Raw genomic sequence first — 12010 nt, 5'->3', positions numbered from 1 at the left:
TAACAAACCAGAAAAGTAACTTGAATAACTTTATTTTAGATTTACAAAAGAGACATGTTAAACTTATGAAGGAGTTTCTGAGAAGCAACAAAGAGAAAATGAAATCATCTTTTGGAACACTATTTAAAGGAATTAAAGATTCTTAAAAACAAAGGGAAGGAATATAAAGTTGGTTTATTTAAAGTTAAAATGTGTATGTTGTTGTTTCTGGTAATTCTTAATGGATTTTTGCTGATTGGGACTGAATGTTGAGATTTTTGTTTATAGATAAGAGATGAGATACAGGAAGTAGATATGATTTATAGTAATTATCAGAGAAGGTGATAAATTATTGAAGTGGTTTGTACTTTCTTGATGAAGAAGCCATATATATATATATATCTTTTCTTTACTAATATTTTATTGTGTTTTTTCTCACATTTTTTATTGTTTGTACTTTCTTAGTTTGTATTGGTTTTTTATCTTTGTATCTGGTAACCTCATTAAAAATTCTTACATTAAAAATGTAAACTGTACAATAGCTCATTTAAGTTGTAAATCCCATTTACTGAGTGTATTTACAGATTGTTCTTGTGTTCCAAACATAATGGAGCCTGCCTATCACGGTTGTAACTCATAAAATGAGGTCATATGATCTCCCGATTTATGACTTTATTGTGGCAATCATTAAATGAATCACCACTGTCACTAAGCGAATGCCACATTCATTAAGCAAACCAATAGTTGGCTATGGGTATAGTTTTGCCAAAATTCAGAAGCAAATGCCAATTTTTGGCAAAACTGTCATAAAACATGATCACATTATTGCAGGACACTACAATCATGGGCCAGTTACAGAGTGCCCCAAGTACCGTCATACATAACCATGGGGGTCGTGACTGTTGGAATTTCAAAGCTGGTCATAAGTAGATCCTCTGGAACATCAAATGGTTGCAAAGTGACCTGTCTCAAGTCAAGGACTATCTCTATTAAGACTTCTAAAACAGGTTTGCTTCTATTAATTCTAAACAATAATCTATGAAAAGCAATAGCCATCTTTGGAAGATATTCCTTTGAAAGCATGGATTCTGCAGATTTTCACCTTCTCCTTCTTTTGCGGTTTGAAATGTATGAAAAGGCACTGAATGAGTCAGAAATGTAAACAGAGGAAGAGTAGCATAACTATAAAATTTATCAATAAAAGAATAGCCTTTTCAGTTGTGGTTCTGAGGTTCTTCCTTTTATAAAAACCAGTCATCTGGTTTAATTGCTTATGGATTTAGGAAACAACTTAAAGATTAATGTTTTACAAATACTTTTGGAAAAGTTATAGGTATGCCTAGATTTGCTTGGAAGGAAGATATAAATATTGCTTATATAAATAAAAGAGAGCCATTGGGATGCAGAAAGCACCCAAATGCATTTCCCATTCTGTTGCAGGAATGGCTCACCTTAGTCTATGCAATTCTTAAGAGACTGATTATTATGTATTCCATGCTGCCATTGCACATATTTTCTGTCAGATTCTCTGAGTAGAGTATTACAGTGTACTTGGATCCAGATTCCATTTTCACACTGAGGAATAGCTAGTACGTTTTTGAATCAGTTCTAGACTGAGAAGATGCTGCTTCATATTTAGCTTTTGTAAAAAAATCTATTTAGCAACATTGCTATTGCTCATATTGCAATTGCTCTGCCCATACCAATTCTGGATTACTATCTCCACCTGTAGGTTGTAGGGGAGGATATTTGCATCAGCAACAAAACATTTCATTTCAATTCAATTTGTTTATTTATTGATTTATATAGCAAATTTATATTGCCAGCCAACTTACACAAAGATGACTCTGGACAGATTATATTAAAAATCCACAATATTAAAACCCAACAACATCCCCCACCATCCCCCATGGCAGCAGCAACAGTTGATCGGCTCCATTTGTGGTCCCCAGACCCACTGAGAAAATCCTGTTGTCAGACCCTTTTGGAAAGGCAACAAGATAGGGGGCAATCATACTTCAAGGGAAATGTTCCAAAGAGACAACCACTGAGAAGACCCTTTTTATGATCTCACCAGATGTACATTCCTTAATAGATGGCATCCACAACATACCCCGACTATTGGGCAAATGGGATGAAACAGGGTAAGGTCATGTGGGCTTTTAAAGGTGACAACCATGCACCTTTAATTGTACCTGGAACAAAACTGGCAGCCAGTAAAAGCTCCAGCAAAAGAGGTGCACAAATCTAGGCTTGCACAAAATTGTTCAGGCTGCTGCATTCTGAACCAACTGAAGCTTCTGGATATCTTCAAGGGCAACCCCTTGTAGAACACATTACAGTAGTCCAGACATATCTAGAATTGTGGAATGTTTCTCTTTTGAAGACCCTACAATATTTAAGTACCATAGAGCATTTTATTTCATCTAGTTTGGTAGCTAGAGAAGGATAGGAAGATGAGGGAAAGGAAAATTAGTGTGATTATTTTTGCTTTAGTAAATATTTACTAAGTTATTATACAAATTATTCTAAAAGTTGCTTCTTTATATCTTAATAAAGTTTTTGGGCCACAGATACTTAAATTTAATTCAAATGATAAAATCCGTCTATTTCATTCAAATGTGTTAACTGGATCTACAGTGATAACAAATGTTTCTGCTGGTATGTCATATTACCCATTAAAAGAGATTAAGGGTTTATTATTTTTCTGATTGAAACGTGTGTGTGTTTATTATATATATATATATATTATATTGTATTGTATTTATTATATATTGTGTGTGAATATATATACATGCATACATACACACACACACACACACACACACACACATATCAGAAAAAACCCTTCACTTTAGTCAATTTTGTTATGCCTCAGACTGATTCTACAGTTGTTGAAATTCATTTTTCTTATTAATCTACACTCAGTACCCCATAATGACAAAGTGAAAACAGAAGTTTAGAAATATATGTAAATTTATTAAAAAGAAAAAACTGAAATATCAAATAGGATATTCATACCTTTCATTCACTACTTTGTTGAAGCACCTTTGGCAGCACTTACAGCCTTGAGTCTTTTTGGGTATGACTGGATTGGGAGATTTTCTGCCATTCTTCCTTGCAAATCCTCTCAAGCTCAATCAAGTTGGATGGCGACCATCAATAGACAGCCATTTTCAGATCCCTCCAGAGATGTTCAATAGGGTTCAAATCAGGGCTCTGGCTGGGCCACTCTAAGACATTCACAGAGTTGTCCCTAAGCCACTCCTGGGTTGTCTTGGCTTAGGATCGTTGTCATGTTGCAAAGTGAACCTTCGGTCCAGTCCGAGGTCCTGGGCACTGTAGAACAGGTTTTCATTGAGGATATCTCTGTACTTTACTCCATTCAGTTTCCACTCAACCCTGACCAATCTCCCAGTTCCTGCTGCTGAAAAACAACCCCACAGCATGATACTGCCACCACCATGCTTCACTGTTGGGATGATATTGGGCAGGTGATCAGTGGTGTCTGGTTTCCTCCAGACATAACATTTAAAATTGAGGCCAAACAGTTCAATCTTGGTTTCATCAGACCAGACAATCTTGTTCCTCACAGTCTGAGTGTTCTTCAGGTGCTTTTGCGCAAACTCCAAGTGGGCTTTTATGTGTTTTACACTGAGGAGAGGTTTTCCATCTAGCCACTCTGCCCTAAAGCCCAGATCAGTGGAAAACTGCTGTGATGGTTGTCCTTCTGGAATTCTGTCCCATCTACACAAGATGTCTGGAGCTCAGTCAGTGACCATTGGGTTCTTGGTCATCTCTCTTCTTAAGGCCCTTCTCCCCCAATTGCTCAGTTTTACTGGGCAACCATTTCTTGGAAGAGTCCTGGTTATGCCAAATCTTCCATTTGAGAATTATGGAGGCCACTGTACTCTTAGGAAACTTCAGTGCAGCAGAAATTTTATTGTACCCTTCCCCAGATCTGTGCCTTGCAATAATTCTGTCTCTGAGCTCTGCAAGTAGTTCCTTCAACCTCATGGCTTTTGCTCTGCTACAGTGTGCATTATGAGGCCTTCTACAGAGAGTTGTGTGCCTTTCCAAATCATGTCCCATCAATGTAATTTTCCAAATGTAGACTCCAATCAAGGTGTAGAAACATGTCAGCAATAATCAAGAGAAATGGGAGGCATCAAGTGTTGTCGCAAAGGGTCTGAATACTTATTATGTTAATGTGATATTTCAGGAGTTTTTTTTCCTTTTTAAATTTACAGATATTTGTAAACTTCTGTTTTTCACTTTGTCATTATGGGGTAGCGAGTGTAGATTAATGAGGAAAAAAATCAACTACTGTAGAATCAGGCTGCAGCATAACAGAAGTGACGGGGTCTGAATACTTTCTGAATGCACACACACAAACACACTATTCCATGCCATTGAAAGCTGGTAGCAAATGCAAACATCAAAAAATGTAGCTTCCTCCACTGCAAAAATAAGTTCTGCTGTAAGTTTTGGGCTGTCCAAATTTATTTCAGCATACAAAAGTAACTCTGTAGTTGGGGGGTTCAGTCATATTTTTGTGTCCACTAAATATTGGCAATGTGATGTTTATGAAATTCCTCATGACTGCACAAAACAGAACTGCATGCATTGCTCTTTATCCACGGCTATGGAAATAGTGTACCCAGATCTCAATGGCCACTGGAGGACAAGCATCATCTTGCTTCTATCCTATTTATATCTTTCTGATCCATTCACTTGAAATGAATATTTAGAATATAAACTAATTTTTCATTTTCTGAAAAACTGAGCAAACTTGTCAAGAGAACTAGATGGCTATCTTGCTGTATTGCCCCACTGAGTCATTTTAAGAAAAGACTGTATCGAAAGTTTCAGAAGAGAGTTATAAAATGAACTGTTTATTTCTTATGTAGACTTCCATTGATTTTATAGATGGAATCCAAGTTCAGAATAAAATAGGAAGAAAAAAAAAGCAACTGTACAGCATATTATGCTAGCCAGTATCATATACATACTTCAATTATTTCATTTCATCATCTCCAAATTATATGTAGTTTCTTTCAATCTTGAAACATACTTGTGTAAATATTATTTAAAAGCAGAGATCTTTGTGCAGAACTGACATGAAACCAAGAATTAAGAATTCTTATCAGCATGGAAACCTCATTCTCTGAACCCTCTGAAACATTGGAAATTCACTGAAGCTATTCCTTATTAATGACCATAGGCAGAACATAGGCATCAATGGGCAGCAATTGTGATAACTACGTATTATCTCTAATATGAAAAGCAGCATGAACCTGAATACCAGTTGCTGGAGAACAGCAATATCGGGTTATGATTCTTACATCCTACTTGCAGGCTTCCCAGGGACAGCTGCTTGGCTACTACAGGAAACAGGATGCCACATTAGGGAGGACTTTGGTCTGATCCAGCAGGTCAGTCATGTTCTTAAGTATACACTTTACATTTCGAGAAATGTCATAATTCCTGATTTTAGCTTCATGGAATGCTGCATATGTCCACTGCAGACAAAAATAATGTACATATGCAATAAGTTAGTCTAATGTTTTCTTTAGAATGTCAAAATTGTCTGCTCTTCACCGCTAAATCTAAATGACAAACTGTCATAAATATTCGTTTCTTACTTATAGATTCTAGAAAAAGCATGGTTTACAATTTTCTTAACACCTTCATTGATTTGGGATTAGATCCTTGTAATTGTACATAAGGAATATATATAACAACACAACTTATTTTTAAGGACACATGCAAATATTATTTCATTTGTTTAACCTGACACTCTTTTCATTCCTCGCTAATAAAAGCCGTTTCCCAAAATGACCCTACAATCTCACTACCATATACTAAAAACAATTCTTTCATACATGGAACATCTTTGCTATAAACACTAAAATCCAGCTTTTGCTTCCCAAATATTTTAAACCCGACTATGGTTTCATAAATCTATCTTCTATTATTTTAGATAGCCAAATACATGCAGTTTCAAAACCAACCATTAGCCTTCAGCAAATTAGAATGGAAAGATTAAAAAAGAAAAACAAGATAGTATATGGACTAAAAAGGTCAGAATGTTATAATTTATTTACTACATGCAGCCCGTAACAATTGTAATAATGCATTTTTCTAAATAGCCTATATAGAGATCAATTAAAAAGTCAAAGTCATTCACATTATAGCATTCGATTGCATAGGCTAGAGCAGACTGCTTCTCTCCACAGACATGCCTGAAGCATACAGTACTACTGGTGCAGTCCTGATCTCAGAGACATGTTTAGTCATCGAGTTCAATAAGTGGGAGAATTGAGCTCTAAAAAATATTACATTTATCCATAAAATCTTTAACATGCATCCTTTTTTACAATCTTTGATCAAAATGCAGAACATTCATCCTTACTAGCTTGAGGGTTACTCCTCCCATTGTCAGCACATATAAAAACCCACAAGGTCCAACGATCCACATCTGTTTAATTTTCTAGCACAACATAATATAAAGAACAAAGCTTTCCAAAATACATTTAGATGACTGAAAGGACAGAAACCCATGCTATTGACAATAACATCTGAATATTTCAACATCATCTTAGTAAAACACTATGTAGACATGACTAGACTGACAAATGCAACTATGATTTTCTTAAATTAAATCCTATCTTTTTCTAATACACATTTTGTAAACTGATTTGTTGCCAACTTCCCTTCCTCATTTAAAACAGACAAACCAATAAAAAGCATTACAATCAGCTTTAAAAATCAGTAAGATTTATCTGCAGAGGCATGACTCAGTATAAACTTTTAAGCAAATTCTTCACGGCACTATAAAATGACGTAATCTTGTATAATTCAAGCTTTTCTACTTCTTAAAATAGAGGCACGTTTAAAGTACTACTGTGGTGACAACAGCAAAACAATTTGTAACCCAACGCCCGTAATACCGTCATGTTGTATCCTTTAACTGCTCCTTCTTCTGCACTTGCTATAAAGCTATCCCTATAAAACAAAAACAAAAGCACACAATAAAGAAATCTCCATCGCATTTCATTCATCCCACATCTTTTACAAGTGTCCTCCCTCCTCTTCAGTTGCACCTGCAACAGTCCTTAATCCTGCATGACTACTACTACTGATACAAATTCAAAATGCAGCTGCCTGAGCATCCTTCAGTGACTGACTGCAAAGTGATCAAGCAAAACAAGTGTTCGGGGAAGATACAAAGTTGGTACGTTCAACCAGAGTTTGCCACAAGTGAATTAAAAGCAGCATTCCCCCCACCCCCGTTTTTTACCAAGGCAGACGCTTTCCCCTTTGAAAAACCCTTCGGTCCGCCCACATCGACTGCATATGGAGGGAGCCAGGAATTAAGAGAGCGTTCTGCATTCACACACATCAAATGCATGCAGGCAGACACCTTTATAGCGCAGCAGCAGCGGCCGAAGGGAAAAGAAAACCGGCATGCTTTTCTTCCCCGCCGGCAGCTATCAGACCCCGCGTCCTGCTGATCCGATCCTGAAACGTTACAAGAGGTTTCGGCCTCGCCACAAGCTTCAGGACAGAAAAAAAGGGGGTGAAAAGGCACACCGCGTCTCTTAAAGCAGCCAGACACACCACCTCTCTCTTCTTCCAAAGCCATATAGTGGGAGGAGGAGGAGCAGGAGGGAAAAGGAGGAGGAGGGAGAGGAGCAACAATAGCAGCAACAGCTTGAAGGGTGATGAATGTGCGAGCAAAGCAGCCAGTAGTGATTCTTGGCGGCAGCAGCAGCAGCAGCAAGAGCAGCAGAACAAATCTACCTCGGAGAGGCAGTTTTGAGGCGCATGGAGGCTGAATCTGAATGCCTCCGGGCAAGCAGCAGCAGCGGCGGCGGCGACACCAACAGACTCCCCGCATACTCCCCAAGCAGCAGCCTTCTTTCCGGGCGGCTGCCTTAATTGGGAAAAACAAAAAAACAAAAGAGGCAAGAGAGCGAAGCAACAGCTCGGGGGAGCGGGGAGATGCAGCCCCCTACCCAGTTCTAGGCGAGCTCCCACCACTCGAGACACGCGCTTAACTGAGCAGCGGCGGACCTCTCCCGCCTTTCCCTCCGACTAGCCGCGGCGCCAGCCCCTTCCCCACAGCAGGTCCACGGTTCGGGCAGCCGCCCCTCCGTGGGCTCTTCCGAAGGGGGACCTCACGGCACACGACGGCTTTCCCTTCCAGCCAGCTACACCGCCCCTGACTTAGCAAAGCAGCAGGAATTGGGGGGGGGGAGAGAGACCGACCGGCTCTGCCTCGGGCTTTGGGAAACGCTCCCTCTTCCTCCCCACCAGCTCCGGATTCCGCCTCTTGCCTGGAGGCGAGCAACGGCCGGCCAACCTTCTCCGGTTCTTCCCCGTACTACTTACTCTGCGCCTGAGGAAAAGAAGGAGGGGGGGAAGGCAAAAGAACCGCGGCCACCAGCACTACCGACCCGCTGCTGTTTCTTGCAGCAGTTCAGCCAAACGTCTTTGCCTTGCCCCGGCTGGAAAGTCCCTGGTACGCTGCCCCGGCTGGTTCTTTTTTTTTTTTTTTTTCTTTCCCCGCCCGCCCGGCACTTCCTCTCCCGCCCTCGAGCCCAGTCTGGAAATCCCCGCCGCGTTCCTTTCTTTGCTCGCACTCGCTCGCTCGCTCGCGCGCTGCCGGGCTCTTTCTTACAACCAGCACACCACCACCACCACCACCAAGCGCGCCTCCAGACTGGCTTCTCGGCACTGGCGAGGCGGGTTGAACGAGGGACGGGCCTCCGCGGAGCTCAGTCCCCGCCCCGCTCATTCGCCAGCCGCAGGCTGGTTGGCTCTCCTTGCGTGGCCGAGCGGAAAAGAGGAAAAAGCGGGGGTTGGGGGGGGGCGCTATTTCCGCACACATTTCATTCAGGAGGAAAAAAGGAACGACCGACCCCTAGCCGTAGTTCCGAGGAAGAAGTGACAGAGATGGCGCTCTTTCATTCGTGCGTAATTGGTGTTGCGCTTATATCGGGAGTCCCGCTGGAATTCTAACACTTGTTCGTGTGGTGAAATGATTAAATGAAGTCTCTCTCTCTCTCTCTCTCTCTGAGCATGGGCTGAGCGCTGTCCTCTCCTTCCACTTCTAAGTCCCGTATCTGTGCGAGCGCTGACTTCCATCATAAAGTTCATAGGGAATTAAAACTTCGATTTTCCACAGTTGGTGTGGAGGGAAGGAGCATTTTGCTTAAATCGTTTTGTCACGCGTCGCCCTTTTCCTTTATAGAAGGGTCCTTTATGATTTTCACAGTAGGGCAAGATAGCATTCATAATTATTTCATAGTTTTAAAAAATTTATGGAGAAGATCAGTACCCCCTCCATTTCACTGGTGCTGAAATGTATCTGACACGGTTTTAAAACAATAATTCATTAAAAGCATTTTAATGCAAGTTACAAATTAAGAGTTTCCACAAATATATAATGTTTTTTTTAAAAAAAAAAAAGTCATAAAGGCATTCTTCAACACCAAACTTCAAAAGCATCTATACTCTCTCTATTCTGCTTCTTCAAAGTCCAACTTTCAGTTCCATGTCACGGGGAAAACTGCACAAGTCAGATCTTTTGGTATGTACAGGACAGTTCACAATATTAAAAAAACATACACCGTTGAAATAAAAGCATGAGACAAGATGGTCACCTCACCCCATTCGGTGTTTGTAATTATGAGGTGCAGTATTTCTAAAACAAAATACACAGGGAAACGGGTAAAAAGAATTAAAAGCCTGGCTCCCTATACATCTTTTCTTAACATGATGCCTTCCTGATGTGTTGGGATGGGACTGGTGAGGGCATCAAATTGGGGAAGGCTGCTTTGGACACAGCCAAGCAACTGTCTCTGCTACCAAAGAACACACTTCTCACGTAAAGAGGTTTTCAGTCAGCCTTGTGTGAAATCACTAGAGAAGCAGAGAATGAAGAAGGAAAAGAAACAACATGACAAGTGAAAATGAAGGGAAATCAAGAGTCATCACAAGGCCAAATAACCAATTCAAGAAAGTAAGCTCATTTCACTCCAAAGTCAAGGGTCAAAACGATGTGAAGAATAAGAATAAACAAAATGTAAAACACAACTTCAGATGGCAAGAAAACATTCAGAGTCCAAGATTTGTGGGAGCTATCAAAACCCAGCCAACAGAGGCAACATAGATGTATTCATATTCACTCTTAGCAAATATTATCTATTTGCCATCATAAGTTAATTCATAGAAAAAACTATTTTTATCTTAAGGTTATTCTAGGAGTGCATACTTAGAAAATGTCATTTGCATGTTTTGGGTGATATTAGAGATCAAAGAAATAGAATTAAACTGGTACGTTTGAAAGTCATTAGACCCACATTAAAGCTGCTTTATGGTTGTAGCTCTTTATTCTGAAATATCTATAAAGGAAGAATAAACACTTAAAATCATTTTGAAGAAATGCTCATATTTAGGCTATGACAAACCCCTTCTCCAGCTGAGAAAGCAAGCAAATAACTGGATCCTAGTTTATCCCTTTGAGAGGTTGTCTCTTCTTACCAGATCTTTGCCACATCTGGATAATTTGGTGCAACCGAGATGCTTATCCAACACAATCCATGTTGATCATACAATTGAGCATGCTGTTAGAGACTGGCAGCCATGGCAAAGCCTGTCAGGAAGAAAGAAGCTCTCATGCGAATTAGAGCCACTTCCACAGCATCAGTGTTTCCACCCCTTTAATCCCTCATAAAGCAGTGTGGTTCCAAGTCCAACCAATAAATGTTATTACTTCTACCAGCCTCAAAGCACTGAAAAACCTCACTGTCTTGGCAATTGTTCAAGTGGATACTTTTCCTTACAACTGTGACCATGGTTACCTTTGCTGGACTGGGGAAAATAAGAAATTTTAAATGATACATACAGGAAAAGTCAAGCTCTGAGAACAAGATGCTGAACTTAAAAAGTGTTTATGTGGGGTGGGGGGTGGAATCATAGAATCATAGGACTAGAAGGGTCTAGTGTAACTTAAATTCTAGGAAGCAGGGTGAGGAGAGGATTCCAGCCAATGAGAAAATGAACCACTCACGAGATTTACAGTGTTAAGCAATTCTAAGTAAAATATTAGTTTTGTAATGATTCCAAAGAATTTGGATTAAACTCAGAACAAAACAATTTTGCATCTGAAAATAAATGATAGCATGAAATCAATCTGGTTTGGAGCTAATCCCAAAATGATTGCAAACCGTTATTTGAAAATGCTTTAGGGGTCAAACGTAGAGTGATTATGCGGAGGTTTGCTTTGGGGTATGTGTGATAGTTAGGTTATCTATTTATGGCGCCTTCTGGTCAATCTTAAATCCTAGTCACTGCCTGTACAACTCCTAGGAGTTTTCTGGCAACATTTTAGGAAGTGACTGGCCCAAATTCATCCAGCTGATTTCATGTCTAAGGCAGTACTAGAACTCACAGTCTCCCAATTTTTAGCCTGGCAACTTTAACAGCTACACCAAATTGGTTGTCAGGATTCCAGATTACGAATTCCCATTTCTTGGAGAGCTGCCAAAGCCTATATTTTCTTTTAAATGCCTAAATTCTGCTTCTTGCAGTTTTCTTAGCATGACAAGCTATCTATATGAAACAGCTTTAATATGGTTTAAGTGATGCTACAGGTGCTGTTTTTCTGATATGTGAAGTCTAGTCAGTCAGGACTTGCGTCTCTCCAGTTGTTTCCTACAATGAGTGAAAATTAAGCTTGGTACTTTTGTGCCATTTATGTCTTCTTATCTCTTATTGTCAGTGGCATTTCATGGCCAAGAAACAATCTGATTCTATCCATTGACCTTCTCATTATTAAAAAAGAACCAGTAACAACTATTTTGCCTAAAGTTGCTATTGTCATTGTAAATTTCACAATTCACAAATGTTTCTAGAACCTTTATATAGCAATAGCCAAGACTAGGAAAAGGATAGTGAGTAATATGCATATTATACATTATTATAAATTTGATTCTGTAAATTATTAACTTATCATTTAATA

General features: G+C 39.6%; 1 protein-coding gene across 1 annotated transcript in view; it reads right to left on the bottom strand.

Moving 5' to 3' along the window:
• TRAF3 (TNF receptor associated factor 3) overlaps positions 1 to 8606 on the bottom strand; it is a 93331-nt gene extending 84725 nt beyond the window's left edge. Inside the window, exons 1-2 of the mRNA XM_070931570.1 lie at positions 8377 to 8606; positions 6933 to 6987 (exon numbers count right to left, since the gene is read on the bottom strand). The gene's annotated coding sequence lies outside the window, so the exon portion shown is untranslated. The remainder of the gene's footprint in view (positions 1 to 6932; positions 6988 to 8376) is intronic.
• Positions 8607 to 12010: the final 3404 nt, after the last annotated feature.

This window comes from Pituophis catenifer, unplaced genomic scaffold (genome assembly GCF_029215685.1).
Source record: "Pituophis catenifer annectens isolate HBS135680 unplaced genomic scaffold, rPitCat1.0.hap2 SCAF_1, whole genome shotgun sequence".
NCBI classification, from domain to species: domain Eukaryota; kingdom Metazoa; phylum Chordata; class Lepidosauria; order Squamata; family Colubridae; genus Pituophis; species Pituophis catenifer.
Note: the sequence above shows the minus strand (reverse complement) of the source record. Positions and strands in the feature narration are given on the sequence as shown.